The sequence below is a fragment of the Miscanthus floridulus genome, chromosome 7 (genome assembly GCF_019320115.1).
Source record: "Miscanthus floridulus cultivar M001 chromosome 7, ASM1932011v1, whole genome shotgun sequence".
Lineage (NCBI taxonomy): Eukaryota > Viridiplantae > Streptophyta > Magnoliopsida > Poales > Poaceae > Miscanthus > Miscanthus floridulus.
In genome coordinates, this window is record NC_089586.1 from 65,643,577 (window position 1) to 65,664,215 (window position 20,639).

Below are 20,639 nucleotides of genomic sequence, written 5' to 3' on the forward strand. Positions count from 1 at the left end.
TCGAGAAACTTCTAGCTAAATATGAGAAGGTAGCAGAAGCAAATGTCACCAATCGGCCAAAGAAAGTCCAATCATCAAAATTGTCTCCAAAGCGCAAGTCTTAAGAGTGGAATTAGCAAGGAGATAGATCTCATGCAGCAACAACATATTCTTCTTTTGAGCAGCCAATTCCCATGTCATATGGACCACAATCCTGCATATTTTCATCCTTATTCATCTTGGGCTGGTTTGATCAAGAGGCGCATGTTCCATCATATTTTAGGCCACAATATGTAGAGTATGTAGCTCCAAGACATTTAGAGAGATCATCATCTTGTAAAGACCTGTTTTGATCAAAATTGGTCTGGAGCTCAACCAAAGAAGAAATTGGTAAAGCAAGTTTACCGCGTGAAGTATGATGGTCGAAAGAAGAGAAGTTCAGATCTGAATTCAACTATTGAAAAGCCGATTACATTGCTAAAAATCTAGCTATTGATGGCAAACAAGTGGGAAAATCATCTATTGATATTCTAGGTGCCAAATCTGAACAAAAGAAGGTGAGAGTGCCCAAAATCAAAGATTTGTTGCTATCCAAAATAGAAATAAAACCGATATGCTCAATCGATTTACCAAAGTGGCAAGAAAAGAAGTTATAGAACCTTAGTGTAGAGAAGCTGAAAGAAAAGGGCTTGGCATGGGTTCCTAAAGGAAGTATTCAAGATCAAAAAGATGATGCTCAAGCAAGTGGTGCAACAAAGTCAAAAAGCGAAAGGAGATTTAAGAAACAATTGCCAAGTTGGAGATTTGCACCGAATCATCAAAGTTATTGGTCATGGCATCATCCATACTCTCTACCTATGCCTATGTGGAATTCATCCCCTTGGTATGTATGGTTATCCCTCAGCTCCTTATTTTGATCCTTGGTGTGGATTTTTATGTTTTGGAGGGTTGTCAAGTTATTTTACTTACCAATGATCAAGAGCCGAAATATTTTGTTTTAGCTATGCATACTCATATGAATGAATTCATATGGCTGATACTTTGCTATTGCCCTTAGCATAAAAAGCATAGCCAATGAATGCTTGCAACCATCGTGCTATTAGAAAAGCCCCATGGAATTTACTTTGATGGCTTTATGGCCCGGGGGGCATGATATATGTATTTTTACTTCATGGGCATAACAATATGATTAATCGTCTTGCAAAAAGGGCCAAGGTGTTGGCATGATCAATATTTCTCACAATGGTGCTGTTTGAGACAACAAGCCGATTAAAATTACATTTGCACCAAAATCCAAGCCGAATATGCAGTTTTCTTATTCGGCTTGGCCATATTGCAATCCGTGGAGTTTGACATGTTGAAGTCCGTGGTGATTCTTTGCTAGTGGTGCAGCAAATCGCTGGTATGTTTTGGTGTTTTAAAGAATCACATAATGCATATCTTGACGAGTGCCTTAACATTATTAATACTTTTGCCGAATTTTGAATTCGGCATATTCTAAGGCATGAGAAATTTAAGATCAACATGTTAGTTCAATAAACATCTGGCTTTGACGTCGGTGGGTGTAATTTTCACATCAAAGAAAGGCCGATGCAAGAAAAACTTTGTTGTTTTGTGTGTAGGAGCGGCAGAGTCAACTAAGCTGACTCTCTCAGTCGGCTGACCTGACTCTATGAGTCGGCCGAGCTGACTCCCCCAGTCGGCTGAGCTGACTCCCCAAGTTAGCTGAGCCGACTCTCCTCGGCTGACCTGAACTCTATGAGTCAGCCGAGCCGAGTCCCCCAGTCGGCTGAGCTGACTCCCCAAGTTAGCTGAGCCGACTCTCCTCTGACTCACTGAGTCAGCTCGCCGAGAAATTCCCAAATCGACCCATTTTGGTTCCAGTGAAGTTGTGGCTGATTTGAATGATTGAAGAACTCTCATATTGCGGTATCACATGATCCAAACACCAAAGTTGAAATATTCAGGCAGAGTATATTCAGTTATGCACAAATGAGCTATACCCAAGAATTGTCGAAGACCTATTAACTAAACGTTTAGGATCTGATCAAGCAAAGATGGTTATGGGAGAAGTCTATGGACTTTGATCAAGCTCATCAAGAAGAAGATTAGGGATAATCCAACGAGGTGGCCTAAAGTTTTGTTTGAAGCTCTATGGGCATATTGCATATTTAGGAATAGTGCTAGGTGTAGAAAACCATGCCACCAAGAGGATGAGGAGCAATAAGTTTGGCAAGAGGTCACCAAGTTAAGAAGGTGCTTATAGAGTGATCAAAGTGATATTTGGCAATTCTTATCTGCTAGAGACATTGCAAGATGATAGTCTCCCAAGAGCAATTAACGGGAGGTGCTTGAAAAGGTACTTTCCACATGTTTGGCAAGAAACCTAGAGTGCTCTCCAAACAATGGTCGATACACGTATCGCCCTTAATATGGCTGATGTATACATTGCCCTTAGATACTAGCTAGCCGATGAGTTGGGTATCGCTGCTATTTAGTGCTTTAATTATGCATATATGAGAAGATGATGGAAAACATGAGGATATTACTCTGGATAAGTTCGAGACAGCAAACAGAAAGCGTTACTGAATTTTTCTACACAAGACTACAGCAAAGGGATAATTTTGGATTTGAAGATGCTTTTTAGCACGTAAGCTTTACTAAAAAGCAGGGGGGCATATGTTGACACCCAAAATTGTCCAAAGTGCATAATGGACTTCATCATCATGTTTTTGTTATCAAGACGGCCAGAGAACATACTTGGATCATCGCATTTGGCGCTTGGGGCGAAGAAAATGACTTTTTGGTGCTGAACCAGCTAGCCGACTCTGGCTAAGACGACTGGATCAACTTTCTCAAATGAAAGAATGGACTTCACCTGTTGTGTTTCTCTCGTCGAGCTGATCGAAAAAACATATATGGATCGTCTCATTTGTAGTCCGAATGAATTAATTTTGAATTTTGAAAGTTTTTCACCCGAAATTCCAGCTCTAAGTCAGCTTAGCCGAGTCCCCCATTGGCTCAGCCAGACTCCCCCTATTTCCAGCCCAAAAACAGCGTCCTGGACCGGTGGAAGTCGGCTAAGCCGACCTGGAAGTCGGCTAAGCCAACTTTTCTGCAGTTTCCGAGCCGGTTTGACCCCCGATGTCGGTTTTGGATCCTATTTTAAACATGGAAAACTTAGAGATTATGATTTGGACTTATTTTCTACTGAGATAAGACCATCCCCTCAATATATATGAGAGGATCGTGACCGATTGAGTTCCCAACTATCCAATCAACAAAATCAATCTACAAACTTCCTTTTACCCTCTTCTCCAACCTCCATGATGTTCATCTCTTGATCGAACGATCAAGGATGGCGCCCTGGCTTGTCGGCTAACCTAGGGCAACCTACCGACGTCTTTGCCCTGACAGGGTCCCTTCCGGGCGTGAGCTTAGACGGTTTCTTTACTAGTTTGCCTGAAAACTAGCCAGGTTCTTCGTCACGCAAGCACGTTGGTTATTCTTTGATGTTTTGCTTGTAAACATCTCCGTTCTTCACCATGAAAGAGTGACATCCTTACTACGTTCTTCGGTTTGTAGTGGTCTAGACGTCCAAGGCCCTTGCTTGTGTGTGATTTCGATCATTTCCAACGTCAACACTACCATATTTATTTCTCTCTCCTTTCTTCTCACGGGAGCCAATCCTGGAATTTAGAGGTGACAATCTCTTGCGCCGTCTACACCTTGTTCCTCCAAACATGGAAGGGTTATCATGAGGACTATGTGATTAATGGCAAGGCTGCAACCAGGCCGCAGGGGAGGTCGCATGATTGACAAGTTTGACGTCTCCAATTCAGATCATCGTGTAGCAGGAGCACTGAGTATCTGTGCAAGTTACCCCGCGGAAATCCTGTACTGACTTCAGTAATTAGTTAGGATCAAATCAGTGATATTCAATAGATAGCCTTGGCTGCCATGTGTCACATGGAATCAGAAATATAAAAATTTCTACGGAGAGTGTTTCTTATTAACAATGGGTAGTGACGTCCACGTCAGATATGCGCCATGTCTTGCAGCTAGAGAAAATGCGATGTTCTGTGTTTCATAATTGTTGATCTGTGTGCATAGTTCTGATAGCTAGAAACCAATGTAGGTGTAAATTATAATTGCCAGGAAAACCCGATTACTGCCGTGCACTGCCACAGATCTGGACATCAATGTCGGTTCAAAAACCTCCTTCACTGTCGTATTTTGAACCGACGGTGGCATACCGACAGTAATGGGGAGTTGACATCACTGTCAGTTCTTAAAAACCGACACTAATCTACAGGCAACATTGTCGGTTCCAAGCTCCACCCGGCAGTGTCCAGTTGATCAACACTACTGGTTTGTAGTCCCAACAGACAATGATGGTTGCTTCAAGAGTGTCGGTTCTTGGCTCAAGCCAGCAGTGTTGAGCAAGCCTACACTGTCGGTTCATGGCTCAAACCGACAGTGTTGTCGTAACCATCACTGTCGGTTCATGGCTCAAGCCGGCAGTGTTGAGCAAGCCAACATTGTCGGTTTGTTGCTAATCGGCAGTGATGGTTACAACAACACTGCCGGTTACGGTTTGTTGCTAACCGGCAGTGGTGGTTCATTCGTATTTTATTGTTTTATAATTTATTTTAATTTATATTTTTTGTGGAATCGGGTTTTGCTTTATATACGCTACGTAGACGACAGGTCCATCAATATTAAACATTACAAATGTTACGGTTATAGTTCAAATGTTCTTTTCAAGATCTCGATCCCTCAAAATAAAAAAGAAATTATTCGATAAGATGAAGCATGCTTCTCGGACTTCTTACAATAATCTAGCGTGCCAGCTCTGGGCCATACTGGTCCTTGAACTTCACGGATTGTGCAATGGAAAATATTTCATCTTTTTCGAATACCTCGGCTAAGATGAATTTTGCCAGCTCCGATTGCAGTGCAACGAATCTTCATGTCTAACAGCCTTTCGTGGTTATATTTCTTGCGTTGTCATTCAAAAAAGATGATATCCAAAGAGAAATTCGTAAATCATTTTGTTGAGTTATTAACAGACATAAATGAAATGGGGATTATACACACCAACTTATCTGCTTCTTCCGATTTTCTGCCGATGTAGCGAAGCATTGCCCACATTACATAAAACCTGCATTCATTGTTTCCCGCCGGCTGTTTTAGGTACTTCTCCCTTATTTCGACAACCTTGAATGGTACCTGCGTCCCACCGATATGTCTTCTTTGGACACTGTGCAACATTAAAAGGAGAAACATTAGAAAGCAGTATGTGTGACTATAAAATAATATGTTATTAGGATCGCTTACTAATTCAGCACTGCCACCGGTGCATCCAAATGATGAAATGGTTTTTTCTTCGAGTCCCACACCTCGATCAAACTTTTAGCAACATTGACACAAATGAAGACGAAATGGTTGCTGCAATCACAGAATCCTAATTATCGAATAATCTTAACAGAAAAAGAAGCATAAAATTAAAAGTCGAGAACACATACTCGTAGTTGTAGGCTAGAAGTATGTGGGTTTTGTTCTTCATCTTGAATTCATCGAAAACAGCAATCAATCTCTCTTTCAGGTCTTTCACGTCACATCCATGGAGGCCTAAACATGTCTTCTCATTGACTCGCAAGGGGTCCAAGAAGCCTATGTTATCTCATTTGCTTTTTAGTATGCAAAAATTTGCTATACACCTACATAAAATCATGAGAATTGCTCAAAAGTTAATAATTTGTGTCTCGAGAGAGTAGTTAATTATAATAACGTGCGTGTAGGGTACTTACGTAGTCCATAGCATCAACATTTGTGAATCAAGAGAGCGTTTCTGGTATAGCTGGAACAAGCACTCCCACTCGACATCGAACTTCTCTTTTTTAGGATAATGAAAAACATGTGGCGAACGGATAATAACCTTAAACCCAAAGTCCTCCATCTTTGTTGCTTGAGCCATGTAATATTCATGCAACTGGCGCATATATGTTGTCAAATTTTTATACTCGTCATCGGGAACCAAAAGATTGCCCCTTTCATACTTCAATGCCGGTGTTCCCGTCCCTTGTACATCATAATAGATGTTCATAGCCTCTTCCATGATTAATTCGGGGTTGTCTTCGACGTACTTCTGTATCTTCCTTAAATCTTCATTGTGTATTTCATCGGCTCTTATTGTAGCGTACTGATTTTGTGTTTGCCTTTCGAATTCGGACTTCAACAAACATGGAAGCAGTGAGGCACACAGATTGAAGAAACTAACACAATTTTCCTTCAAGATGTGTGCTGTAAATTTTTCTTCAATCAAGTTTGTAACACTGCCACTGAACGTCCTTTTTCTTTTTTGTTGGTCCACTTTGGGAGCATTAGCGACCGAATCCAAGGACCTTTTTGCGATTATGAGGATGCCTTTGACCTTGTTTTGGGCTAAGGTGGACGAGGAGGAGGAGGATGACGACGAGAATTATGTTTTAGCGAGGCTTATGAAGATGGAGGAGTCTTCTCTTTTCTCGGGGTTGATGAAGATGGAGTCGGACGAGAAGGAATAGAAGGAGACCTCTATCTTCTTAGGGGTGATGGCAAGGGATGAGGAGGGAAGTGATCTCTGTTGGGAGATAGTGAGTGATCATCATGGGTGGGCGAAGACTCGCAGTCGTCCTCATCATCAGAGGACAATTGGTGGTCAAGCTTAATGAAGCGTTTGCACCAGGCCACTTGAGAGCCCTTGTTATGACCAAGTCTCGACCTGTCTTTCGCTGCGAGGTACTCAATGTGTATCTTGTTATACTTCTTATCAAGTATTTTGTCAATGGTGATATGAGCATACCCCTGTGAAATTGGGTGGACATTAATGGTCCCGTTTCCTGCAGGCCCGGCCTGGCCGAGCGCCACCTTATCCTTTGTCCATTCCTGACAGATGTACAACTTGACATTGATGGGTTCAGTGATACCGTCCACCGGATGAGTCACATTCGCATCTTCTTCATCGAGCAGGGTCGATCCGCAGCTGCTGCGACCCCTAAACTGTGGGCTAAAGGCAGTAGGAGTAGGGTTTTGTGGTACTCCTAACCCCTTGGACAACAAAATTTGTTGGACTCATGCTTCAACAGTCGTCTCAATCCGTGTGTCCATTCTGTCTTCCATCTCTTTTAGTCGCCTTAAACATTCTGCCTCCTGATCCGCTCTACCCCTCGAGCGGCTCCGGTAAGTGTGAGATTCTTCAGGGAATGCTAGTTTCCAAGGAACAACATCGGTTCCTCTAGTGCGACCAGGGTGCTCCTTGGTTCTGAGTGCTTGGGTGAGCATGTCTTTCTCTCTATTAGAAGTGCGAGTCCCTTGCCTCACCTCCTTAGTTACCTAGGAGATCCTCTGGATGAGTTTGCTCATGAGTGGATTTGTGGAGCTAAAGCTCCCATCCTCGGCGTGGCGTACATTCCTCCCCATGTAGTATAATACCGATCTTGGCTCCCTAATGGGCGGTCTCAACCTGAATGCCTTCTCAGCAAGGCGATCTATCTTTTTAAGTTCTATTTCAAATTCTGACATCTTTTTGACGTAGCCACGAGAGCCAAGATGATGAGGATTCATCGCTTTCTACTGAGTTCTCCTTATTCTTCCTGCTCAGTTCTAAGTACTCCTTGGACAACCTATATTCCTTGAAATCCTGCTAGAAGTCCTTCTGCTTGCTAAACTGTCCACCATCGAAATTTGGCTCTTTATTTTGGAGGACAAAATTCTTGTACAATGTCTCCTTGAAATTCTTGAAGCATGTCCCCATGATTTCTTTTGCTTTTTTCTTGACTACCTCCTTGTCATACTCCTGTTGGGAAAGTGAAATACTCTAGGATCTTGATGTTCCATATGTAATCCTTCTCACTTTCAAGAACCCTCCATGGGTCATTATCTTTCCCATTCCACTTCCTATACCTAATCGGGATGAAGTCCCTTACAAGTAACTCGAGGACTAGTCTTGTATTTGGTCAAAGCTATAGGCAGGTGAGAGTGAATCCCTGAATTCATCGAACTCAGTGATGTGCTAGTGTGCATTTCTACCAACAGGAATCTTTGACATGCCTCACTTGGATCTGGCCTTACTGTTACCTGAACCCTCTGGCTCCTCGGTCGGTAGAGGCTCCTGCTAGAGACACCAAGTAAGCTATGATCCTCTCAATTGATTAGCGTGTGTGGCTACATAGTCACATGATACCAAAGTTATCTGGCCATCTTGGTCATTTTGACCCAACTCGAGCAAGCCAGATAGGGTCCATGGCTGCTCGTTCTCACCGTCCTGATTGGCACCATCACCGTTTGTCGAATCATGCGGCTCTCCCATCCCAGCGATATCAGCCGCTTCTTATTATCGATCTATTCTTTGGCGGCGGGGTAACAAGCGATGATGAGTCATGGCTGTGACACGATCGTGGTTAGTTTTGGTTATGGACAACTACTAATAACATATGTTCATATTATATATATATATATATATATATGTTTAATGCAAAGTCTAATAATAAGTCCACATACAACAAAGTCAAATAATAGCATATGTTCACCTAGAACAAATTCATTGTTTGATTGACCACATACAACAAAGTCCACCTACTGTTCTACGAAACTAAGCCTACATCAACTTTTAAATAAGAAAAGCAATGACCATAGCCATAAATAAAAGCATGACATATTTCCAAGACCAAGGAGCAATTCTCCTAATCTTCACAACTCCGGTAGGTGGCTTCTCTTCAATCTCCAGTGCCAGTGGATGGCCTTGGTTTGCATTCATTGGACCATAGTAGGCTGGCTGCCCATGGTTTGTAAGGTAGGCCTAGATGACTATAGTAGGCCCTCAAAGCTTCAGCTTCTGTGTTGTATTTTTTGTGCAAATTACTAGGGTAGCGATTGACTTGAGCATAGCAATCTTCCTAGGTTCGATAAATCTCAGGCACATGACCAACATGCACTACATACCATGCCATGGTTGCCTATACATTTAAGTAAATTAGGTTGTCATTCAAACATGATGTATTAGAATATTAAGTTCATATACAACTAATGAACAAATATTATCTAGATAAAGAGGCATGGAGCAAGCAACATTGTGGCAGGAGGTACTTGCAGCATCTAACAAATTAAATTGTTCTTCATGATTTTAGCATGAAAAAGCTTGTCCAACACCGGTTGAGATGGTTTGGACATGTCCAACGAAGACCTCCAGAGGCACCAATGCGTAGTGGAATCCTAAGCTAGGACATGTCCAACGAAGACCTCTTTCTGCTGGGTTTCAACTCTAGCCTACGCCAACTTGTTTGGGACTTAAAGGCTTTGTTGTTGTTGTTGTTGTTATTGTTGTAACAAAGACTTTCTCGTCTAAAAAGTTAAAATAGTTGTTTAAAATGCCAACATTCAACACAGAACCAAAATTATATAGGAACCATGGAGTGGACCAACATCTGGTTAAGCTCATTCTAATTGCAAGCCTTTATAGGCTGTATACTGATGCACAATACCAAAATTATATAGGAACCATGGAGTGGACCATGCTACCATAGTTCTAGCAAATAACACACTAAAAGTGGAGTTACCAAATACCAAGCACATACCACTCAACATGGCCAATTTAAACAGTTGCTTCCTAAAGGCTAGATCATGCCATCAAGTTAGGTTGCCAAGCAAAAACTGGCACTCTTAAACATTGCAATACCACAATAAGAACGTGTTTATGTGCAGAGTAATTGTGCCATCTTATTGAACCCACATATCTGAATGATAAATTATACAACATGATTATAAGTATATGATAGTGAATGTACAGAGTTTAACCACATTAGGTACTTTTGCTAGTACTCCTGCAATGGATTGGCCTAACATTTTTCCCCGCTAAGTAACTACAGTTCTTCTCATAAGTTGGCTCTCAAAAAAATTTAATACTAGCAAAGCAGGCATAAAGGTATTGATCAAGCTTCTAGATAATTTTATACTATGTAGTTCTACTCATAGGTCAGTGGTACAGATAAACAGATCACACCGGCATGCTTAGTTCCATACTAGTAAACCATGATACTATCATTTTGCCTTGAACACCTCCCAATGCCCACCCCTAAAGTCCCATTGGCCCCAACACACCAAATTCCACATGGATCATGAGTCAATGCAGGAGAGGACCTACCAAATCCTGGCCATCGCCGCCACGCACTCACCGTGGTGCATTTCATCAAACACATAGTGGGCAGTGAGCCATGCACTCACCGTGGGGGTGGGAAAATAGCTATCCATGCACTCCTGAAGGCCTCGGCGGTGGTAGTGCAGGAATGGAGGAGGAGGGGCACGGTCAGCATCGTGGACGAGGATCAAGGGCATGGACGCCATGGTGCTCTAGCGTGGGGTGGTGGATGGCATCGTGGGTGCTAGCGTGGGACTAATAGGGATGCATCGAGGGGACGCACGAGCATCGGCGTTGAAGAAGAGGAGTGTAGGGCTAGAAACGGCGGCGTGGGGGCGGTGGACGGGTGCACGGGGAACGGTGGCGCCCATTGGCGTGGGGTGGTGCTCCAGCGGTGCGAGGGGAGGGGTTAGCACGGGGTTGAAATGACTTTGGAAAATTTCAACCCGCACCTTGCTTTTATACCAATGGTTCATCACTGTCGGCTGTAAATTCTAAACCAATAGTGATAAGGAAACATCACTAACGGGCCATACCTCGAACCGGCAGTGATGGGGGTGTGGCAGTTACAGGTTAAGTAGGATATCTTTTCCCTTTCTTTTGAATTCCTCTGACTAGCTCAATGGTTAAGACCCCGTAATTTAGCCCCCGAGACCCATGTTCGAGTCCCAGGCGGTCCAAATTTTTGGTTTAATTTTATAAATTATTAAATGACTTTAGAAAATTTTACCCCGTGCCTTGTTGTTATCCCAATGTTTTATCACTGTCGGTTGTAAATCTAAACAGATAGTGATGAGGCAACATCACTGTCGAGTCACTCTTTGAACCGGCAGTGATGGCGGTGTAGCAGTTATGGGTTAAGTAGGATATCTTTTCCCTTTCTTTCGAATTCCTCCGACTGGCTCAACGGTTAAGACCCCGCAATTTAGTCCTTAAGATTCATGTTCGAGTCCTAGGTGGCCCAAATTTTTTGGTTTAATTTTATAGTTTACTAAGCGATCTAAAAGGTCAAAAAGAAAAAATAAATTAGTCTTGACACACCTCCTATACTAGCACAGCGGTTAAGACTCAGAACTCTGCTCCTCGAGACCCGAGCTCGAACCCAAGGGCCGACATAATTTTTTTATTTTTTATAAATCACTATCAGTTTTCAAAATAAATCGATTGTGATAACCAGCATCATTGTCGGTTTTGTCTCATTACTATCGTTTTTTTGAAACCGATAGTGATGTTTATATATATTAAAAAAATTCTTTTATATACTGAATAAATAGAAGCATGTGTATTCCTATGTCGAAATGGCTTAAATTTTTTTTGGCAAGCATGTACACCCAAATTAAGACCCCACATAGGATCTCAGGTTTTTTTGATCAATTTTTGTATTTATTATATTTTTCTGTGTGCTAAATGAGACAAAAGAGGGTGAATTTCATCTTGGACCCAATAGATTTTTTCATCAACCTCCACAAAATTCTTATCCCTTAGGCACATTAGAGCCTGTGTAAAAGTTTGGTACCATTCCGAATCATTTCATGGGTAGACTCAGTTCAACCTATAATTAATCGGTGTCGTCACGCAGAAATTCAATTAAACCTTAGAAAGTAGCAAACCAACTCCGAAAAAATCCTAAACTAGGTGTTTCCTTCACACATGGCACGTGCAAGCCAAAGAAAAAGTTTGAGACCAATACAACACTAGAATACTATGAACCACAGAAACCTTGATAACCTATGTGTATAGTCATGGTTCGATGAAACGGCTCATATACCTCTGTGAAGCATGTATACTCCGCCTATGTCAAAATGGCTTGAAATTTTTTTGACAAGCATGTATACCCAAATTAAGGCCCCAAACAAGATCTGAGGTTTTTCTGATCATTTTTTATTAATATATTTTCTCTGTGCCGAATGAGACAAAGAGGGTGAACTACATCTTGGACCCAATAGATTTTTTCATCGACCTCCACAAAATTCTTATCCCTAGGGTACATTAGAGCCTATGTAAAAGTTTGGCAGTATTCTGAATCTTTTCATGGGTAGACTCAGTTCAACACATAATTAATTGGTGTCATCGCGCGGAAATTCAATTAAACCTCAAAAAGTAGCAAACCATCTCCAAAAAAATCCCAAACTTGGTGTTTCCTTCACCTGTTGAAAGCTCTAGTTTGGTTTTGGTAAATTGATGAAACCCTAAGTGCTAACCTAGTTTATCAAGTGATCATGAGATAGGTAGCACACTTCAAGTGGAGAAGCTAATGAAGATCATAGCATGACTATGGTGATGGCATGGTGATAATCAAGGGCTTAAACTTAAAAAGAAGAAAGAGAAAAACAAAAAGCTCAAGGCAAAGGTATAACTTGTAGGAGCTATTTTGTTTTGGTGATCAAGACACTTAGAGAGTGTGATCACATTTAGGTTTGATAGCCGTACTATTAAGAGGGGTGAAACTCATATCGGAATACGGTTATCAAAGTGCCACTAGATGCTCTAACTCATTGCATATGCATTTAGGATCTAGTGGAGTGCTAACACCCTTGAAAATGTTTATGAAAATATGCTAACACATGTGCACAAGGTGATACACTTGGTGGTTGGAACATTGGAGCAAGGGTGAAGAAGTTAGAAGTGAAAACGAGTTGGTCGTGAAGACGCTGGTGTCGGTCAACTGACCGAACGCTGGGTCAGAAAGCACCGGACACTGGCAGCTTGCATCCGGTCAAACTGGTCGGTCGGCATAGTACCTAGGGTATTGCACTTGATGCTGGTCTGTGTCCGGTCAAGGTGGACCGGACGCGTCCGGTCGAAGAAATACGCCTCGGGGAGCTTACTAGAAATGACCGGACGCTGTGGCTCCAGCGTCCGGTCCATTTTGCCAGAGCGTCCGGTCAGCTTCGTAGCCATTGAAATCTGACGAACAGTGTTTGAAGCTGGTGACACATGGCGTCCATCGGGCGACTGGACACTAAGGGCTGGCGTCCGGTCAGTTGAACTGGAGCGTCCGGTCAGAGCGCAGTGTGCCTAGTGAAGGGGTACAACGGCTCCATTTCGTGGGGGATTCTATTTAAGCCCCATGGCCAGCTATGGCTCATATCTTTGGCCATTTTCATTGACATAGCAACCTTGTGAGCCTAGCCAAAGTCCTCCCACTCATCTCCATCATTGATTCATCATCATAGTGAGATTGGGAGTGAATCTAAGTGCATTGCTTGAGTGATTGCATCTAGAGGCACTTGGTGTTCGTGTTTCGCTGTGGATTTTGCTTGTTACTCTTGGTGGTTGCCGCCACCAAGACGGCTTGGAGCAGCAAGGATCATTGAGCGGAGGGTGGTCATTGTCTCCGGCTCCGATTGTGATGATTGTGAGGGGTTCTTGACCTTTCCCCGGTGGAGTGCCAAAAGGTACTCTAGTGAATTGCTCGTGGCTTGTGTGATCCTCATCTTGTGTTGGTTGTGCGGCACCCTATTGAGGGTTTGGCATGTGAAGCCAATTAGCGCGTGAACCTCCAAGTGAGTGAATCACCACAATGAGGAGTAGCTTGCCGGCAAGCAAGTGAACCTCGGTAAAAATCATTGTGTTCATCCTTTGATTCTGAGGTGATTGGTCTTCATTGTTATTCATCCTTATGATTGATTGGTTCACTCCTCTACACGGTGATATAACTATCTTGATCACTCTCTTTACATTATCGCAAACTAGTTGACAAGCTCTTTAGTGTAACTAGTTGTGAGAGCTTGCTTGCTTGGTTGGTGTGGCTGAAAGGTCCTTGTTTGGTTTTGGTAATTGAGTGACAACTTAGGTGGACTAATTGTGTTTATGTGAGATACATAGGTGATTAGTCTACAGGTACATGTGTATGAGCAACATATGCTATGGAGGTGAAAATGGCTTGGAGATGTTGCAAAGCTCACACATGTGATGATGAAGGAGCTTATTGCACATGAGACATGACATTGAGTCATGTGATCAAGGTGGAGAAGATCAAGACAAGACTTGGCTTGATGGACCGGTTGCAAGTGTGAAGGGCAAGTCAAAGACTTTGGAGTGATGGACCGCGTGGCGGTGAAGCTTGAGCAAGACTTGGCGCCGATGGACAATGGCAACGGTGAAGAGCAAGTGAAGTCAAGATCGATGAACCAATATGATCACGTGATGATATGAAGTGGATCATATTATTGTTGATCGTGTTGGTGCATGTGTTGCATCGACATTGAAGGAGATGGAATGGAATGTGCAAGGCAAAGGTATAACCTAGGGCATTTCATTTCACCGGTCATAGGTGTGTAGAGAAGTTTATGACTAGGTTTAGGATAGATGGCCATACTATCAAGAGGGACAAACTTGTTTGCATATCAGTCATCTAGTGCCACTCGAGTGATCTAACTTTGCATCATCGCTAGGATCGAGTGGCGTGGCAAGTTGAGTGGCTAACATCCTTTGGGAAATGATTGTGAAAAGCTAACACACATACATATGGTGGTGTACACTTGGTGATGTTGGCACATTTACAAGGAGGTGGTGTTTGCAGGGGTGAGATGGGTTTGGGTCCCTCTCTCAGGATTCGGCGCTTTCGGGAAAATGGAATGCCTATTTTCTATTGCGCTAGATGCAAATTCTTGTGGTTGGCACAATAGAGCAAGGGTGAAGAAGTTAGAAGTGAAAATGAGTTGATCGCGAAGATGCTGGCATCGGTCAACTGACCAAATGCTGGATCTGAAAGCACTAGACACTGGCAGGGTGCGTCCGGTCAGGCTGACGTACAGTGACGTAGAAGCTGGCGTGTGACCGAACGCTGTGCTGCGTCCGATCACGTGCGACCAGACGCGTCCGGTCGAAGAAATACGCCTTGGGTACCTTACTGGAAATGACCGGACGCTGGGGTCCAACATCCGGTTAGTTGAAGCTACTGCGTCTGGTCAGGACAAGTGACCGTTGGAATCAAGACACGTGGCCGTCTACGGGCAACCGGACGCAGAGGTCCAACGTCCGGTCAACACGACTAGAGCATCCGGTCGGCCCAATTTTTGCCCAGTGAAGGGGTAACAGCTAGTTTAGCCCTTGGGGCTATAAATAGAAGTGGCCTTCGGCCATGGCTTGTGTGGAGCACCTTGGGGGACTTTGTGTCCATGCTTAAGAGTGCTTGGGAGCCCTCCATCTCACACATACTTGATAGTGATCATCCGATTGTGTGAGTAAGTGATTCTAGTGCGATTGCATCATGAGGTTGCATCGAGTGGCACTAGGTGATCGAGTTGCAAGCTGGTGGTGCTTGTTACTCTTGGAGGTTGCCACCTCCTAGACGGCTTGGTGGTGGTCTCCGTTGAAGCCCGCAAGAAGCTTGTGCGGTGCTCTAGAGAAGTGCTTGTGAGGGGCATTGTGCTCGCCCCGCGGGAGCCACGAAGAGAACCTCTAGTAAAGCGTGTCATTGAGCTACCCTCACTTCCGGGGTAGGTTCTTGCGGCACCCGACGTGCGAGCTTAGCGGGTGATGCTAATTAGCCGTCGAACCTCCAAGTGAGCGGTCGACACAATGGGGACTAGCGTGTTGGCAAATATGTGAACCTCAGGAGAAAAATTATCGTGTCAACCTTATTCTTCCTGTTGGTTTGCATCCCCGTTACACAAGCTTGCAATTACTTTTATACATATTAAGCTTGTGTAGTTGCTCTTGTAATTAGATAGCTTGTGTAGCTTGCTAATTACCTTCTTGCTTGTGTAGTATAGAAGTAGCTCCCTTGCATGGCTAATTTGGTTTTAGTAACCTTGTTAGTCACATTGCTTAGTTTGTGTAGCTAAGTTTTTGCGCTCTCTAATTAGGCATTGGTTGCCTTGTTATTGAGCATTGCTAGTGAGCTTAGTTAGCTTTGTGCTTTTGCTTACTAGCATGTGTAGGAGCTTCCTTGTTGCTTAAAGTACTAGTGGCATAGGTTTGTGTAACCTTGCTCCTAGAATTGGTTAGGTGAGCTCTAGCTAGCCCGGCACCTTTGTTGCTTGATTAGTATCTTTGGAAGGTGCTAGAGAACATAGATAGAGGGGTGTAGTCTTGGCTAGACTGATAGTTATAATTTCGCACTTGTTTTGGTTAGCCTACGTGATTAATTTTAGAAAAGACTATTCACCCCCCCTCCGCCTCTAGTCCGCCATCTCAACCTTTCAGTGGCTCTTTAGTTAGCCTTTGAGAGCACACTAACATAGGGTAGTGTCATACCTCTTGTGTGAATCGACACTATCTAAACTAGAATTGTGATAGGTGGCTTGCATTTTGAGTAGGCTAGCGCAACACTTGCTTCACCTCATAATTGTCTAACCTTTTGTTAAGTGTTGTTGTAGAAATTTTTATTAGGCTATTCACCCCCCCCCCCTCTAGCCATTAGGACCTTTCAAGTGGTATTGGAGCCGAGGTCACCGTTATTTGAGGCTTAACAACCTTCGATGTTAAAATGGCTCAAATCAACAACACCAAGAAGCCACCCCAATTTGATGGTTCAAATTATTCTTATTAGAAGTCAAAAATGACCACACATATCAAGTTAATCAATAGAAAGGTGTGGAAGGTGGTAGAAACCAAAATTGAGATTGGTGATCCGAAGAATCCCACCGCCGCCAAAGAAGTGCTTCTCCAAAACAATAACATTGATCTAAGTGCCATTCATGATGCAATTGATGTGAGAACATTTGAGCAAATCAAGAATATTGAGATGGCTCATGAAGCTTGGAAGAAATTGGAAGAATCTTTTGAGGGCACTCAAGCCATGAAGGGTGCAAAGGCATATATTCTCAAAGAGAAGTTTACAAGCTTCAAGATGAAAGAAGATGAGAGTGTGATGGACATGTTCCATCAGATGGAAGTGATTGTCATTGATCTCAAGGCACTTGGTGAGAAGATAGAGGACAAGGACTTTTCTAATAAGTTCTTGAGATGTTTACCTGCAAGATTTGGCATGTTGGTCACCTTACTAGTGAGGAGCGGTTTGAACACAATGACACCAAACCAAATCTTGAGAGATATCATGACCATTGATGCTTATAGAGATGATGATGAGAAGGAAAAAAAGAGGGAGAAGAAAGATGACAAGAAGGATGAGAAGAAGAAGAGCGTGGCATTCAAAGCCACATCATCCAAGGGCAAAGCAAAGCAAGAAACATCAAGTGAAGAAGATGAATCATGGGATGATGATGATGATGAGAAGATGGCTCTATTTGTCAAGAGATTTGGCAAGTTCATGGTGAAGAAGGGCTACCGTGCTAGAAGAAAGAAGTCTTCATCCAAGAACAAAGAAGAGTCAAGAAGGTGCTTCAAATGTGGAAGCAAAGATCATCTTGTTGCTCAATGCCCATACAATAGTGACAATGATGATGACAACAAGAACAAGAAGAAGGACAAGAAGGAAAAGAAAGAGAAGAAGGACAAGATGGCCTTCAAGAAGAAGAAAGGTGGTTCATATGTAGTCACTTGGGATAGTGATGCTTCCTCAAGTGATGATGATGATGATAGTGATGATCACAAGACCACCAAGAAGAAGGTTCTTGCAAGTATTGCCATCAATGAGAAGCTTCTCTCTTCGAATCTTCATCATGCTTCATGGCTAAGTCCACTAAGGTACAATCTTGTGATGATGAAAGTGATGAAGAACATGTTGATGATAATGAACATGAAAATGAAAATGATAGTGATAGTGATGATGATGAACCTACTAAGGACGAATTATTTGACATGCTAGAAGATGCTAAAGAACACTTTGACATTAAGAGAAGGGAATGCAAGAGCTTCAATAAGGAGGTAAAAGCCCTTAAGCAAGCCTTTGATGAGCTCAAAGCAACTCATGAGAAGCTAGAGGAAGCCCATGAGAAGCTTGGCAAGGCTCACAAAAAGCTTGAAAAAGTTTATTCCACTTTGCTTGATGAGCAAAATAAAAGGAAGCATGTTGAAACTTGCAATGTAGGTTTAACTTGTGATATAATTGATGAATCACTATCTATGCCTATCATTGTTGCTTCTACTAACCCTTCTTGTAGCACTTCCACTTCTACCTCATCTAGTAGTGATGGTCTCACTTGTGACACCTCACTAGCGGTTGAGAATGAGAACCTCAAGAAGGAGGTCACTAAGCTCACTCACACCTTAGCTAAGGCTTATGGTGGTGAGGACCGCTTGCTTATGTGCTTGGGTAGCCAAAGAGCTTCTCTCTACAAAGAGGGATTAGGCTATACCCCCAAGAAAGGCAAAGCGGCCTTTGCTCCTCACAAGACTAGTTTTGTGAAGAACAATGGTTGGTTTTGCACTAGTTGCAAGCAAGTGGGTCACAAAGAGCAAGAATGCAAAAATAAGAGCAAAAATGCTAATGTATCCTCCATTAAGCTTGATTCATGCTATATGCTTACTAAGGGCACAAATGGTGTAAAGGCTAAGTTCATTGGTAAACCATGGATGGGCTCAAAGAAGAAAGTCATTTGGGTACCAAAGAGCCTAGTGACTAACCTTCAAGGACCCAAGTAAGTTTGGGTACCTAAAAAGAATTGATCTTCTTTTGTAGGTCAATTACAAAGATGGAGGAAGGCATTGGGTTCTTGATAGTGGGTGCACTTAACACATGACCGGTGATGCAAGAATGTTCAACTCAATCAACACCAATGGCAATGATGACTATGATAGTATCACATTTGGTGACAATGGCAAAGGCAAGGTCAAAGGGCTTGGTAAGATTGCAATATCCAATGATTTGAGCATATCCAATGTGTTGCTAGTAGAGAGCTTGAACTTTAATTTGCTATCCGTGGCTCAATTGTGTGATCTTGGATTCAAATGCATATTTGGAGTAGATGATGTAGAAATCATAAGTGTAGATGGCTCTAATTTGATCTTCAAAGGCTTTAGATATGAGAATCTATACTTGGTTGATTTTAATGCTAGTGAAGCTAGATTGTCCACATGCTTGTTCACTAAGTCTAGCATAGGTTGGTTATGGCATAGAAGGCTTGGTCATGTTGGAATAAAACAATTGAATAGATTGATTAAGCATGACTTAGTTAAAGGCTTGAAAGATGTTGTGTTTGAAAAGGATAAGCTTTGTAGCTCTTGTCAAGCCGGTAAACAAGTTGGAAACACCCACCCTAAGAAAAGCATGATGAGCACTAGCAAAGCATTTGAGTTATTGCACATGGATTTGTTTGGGCCAACACAATACCCTAGTATTGGTGGAAACAAATATGGATTTGTAATAGTGGATGACTACACTAGATACACATAGGTATTCTTTCTAGTGGACAAAAGTGATGTATTTGCAACATTCAAATCATTTATCAAAGGCATTCACAATGAGTTTGAAACAACCATCAAGAGAGTTAGAAGTGACAATGGTAGTGAGTTCAAGAACACTAGAATTGATGAATTGTGTGATGAATTTGGAATTACACATCAATTCTCGGTCAAGTACACACCACAATCAAATGGCCTTGTTGAGAGGAAAGAATAGAACACTCATTGATATGGCAAGGTCTATGCTTAGTGAGTACAATGTGAGTCAATCCTTTTGGGCCGAAGCTATCAACATGGCTTGCTATTGTAGCAACCGCCTCTATTATCACCGATTGAAAGAGAAGACACCATATGAGCTCTTGAATGGTAGAAAGCCCCACATTGCATATTTTTGGGTCTTTGGTTGCAAATGCTATATCTTGAAGAAAGGCACTAGATTGGGCAAGTTTGACAAGAAATGTGATGAAGGATTCCTACTTGGTTACTCCACTATAAGCAAAGCATATAGAGTTTGGAATTTGGGATAGTGGTACTCTTGAGGAAGTTTATGATGTTGAATTTGATGAAACCAAGGGTTCACAAGAAGAGAATGAGAACTTAGAAGATGTTAGAGGCATTCAACTTTCAAATGCCATGAAGAACATGGATATTGGTGAATTGAGGCCTAGGCAAGTGAATGATGATGAAGATGATCAAGTGCAAGTGCTCTCCAACTCAAATGTGCAAGATGATACAAATTAAGCTAGTGCAAGTGACTCTCATGATATTGATCAAGATCAAGTGGCTAGTACATCATCTCAACCCAATGATCAAGCAAGTGCAAGCAATCAAGTTCCGTTGCTCCAACCAATAAGTATTGCAAGAGATCATCCTTTGGATACAATCATTGGTGATATTTCAAGAGGTGTGCAAACAAGATCAAGATTGGCATATTTTGTGAACACTTCTCATTTGTGTCATCCATTGAACCAAAGAAGATAGATGAAGCTTTGAATGGATGTTGATTGGGTGAAATACTATGCATGAAGAATTAAATAACTTCACAAGAAATCAAGTATGGGAATTAGTAGAAAGACCAAAGGGACACAATGTGATTAGAACCAAATGGGTCTTTAGAAACAAGCAAGATCAAGATGGGATAGTAGTAAGGAACAAAGCAAGATTGGTAGCACAAGGCTATACACAAGTTGAAGGTCTTGACTTTGGAGAAACATATGCTCCTGTTGCTAGA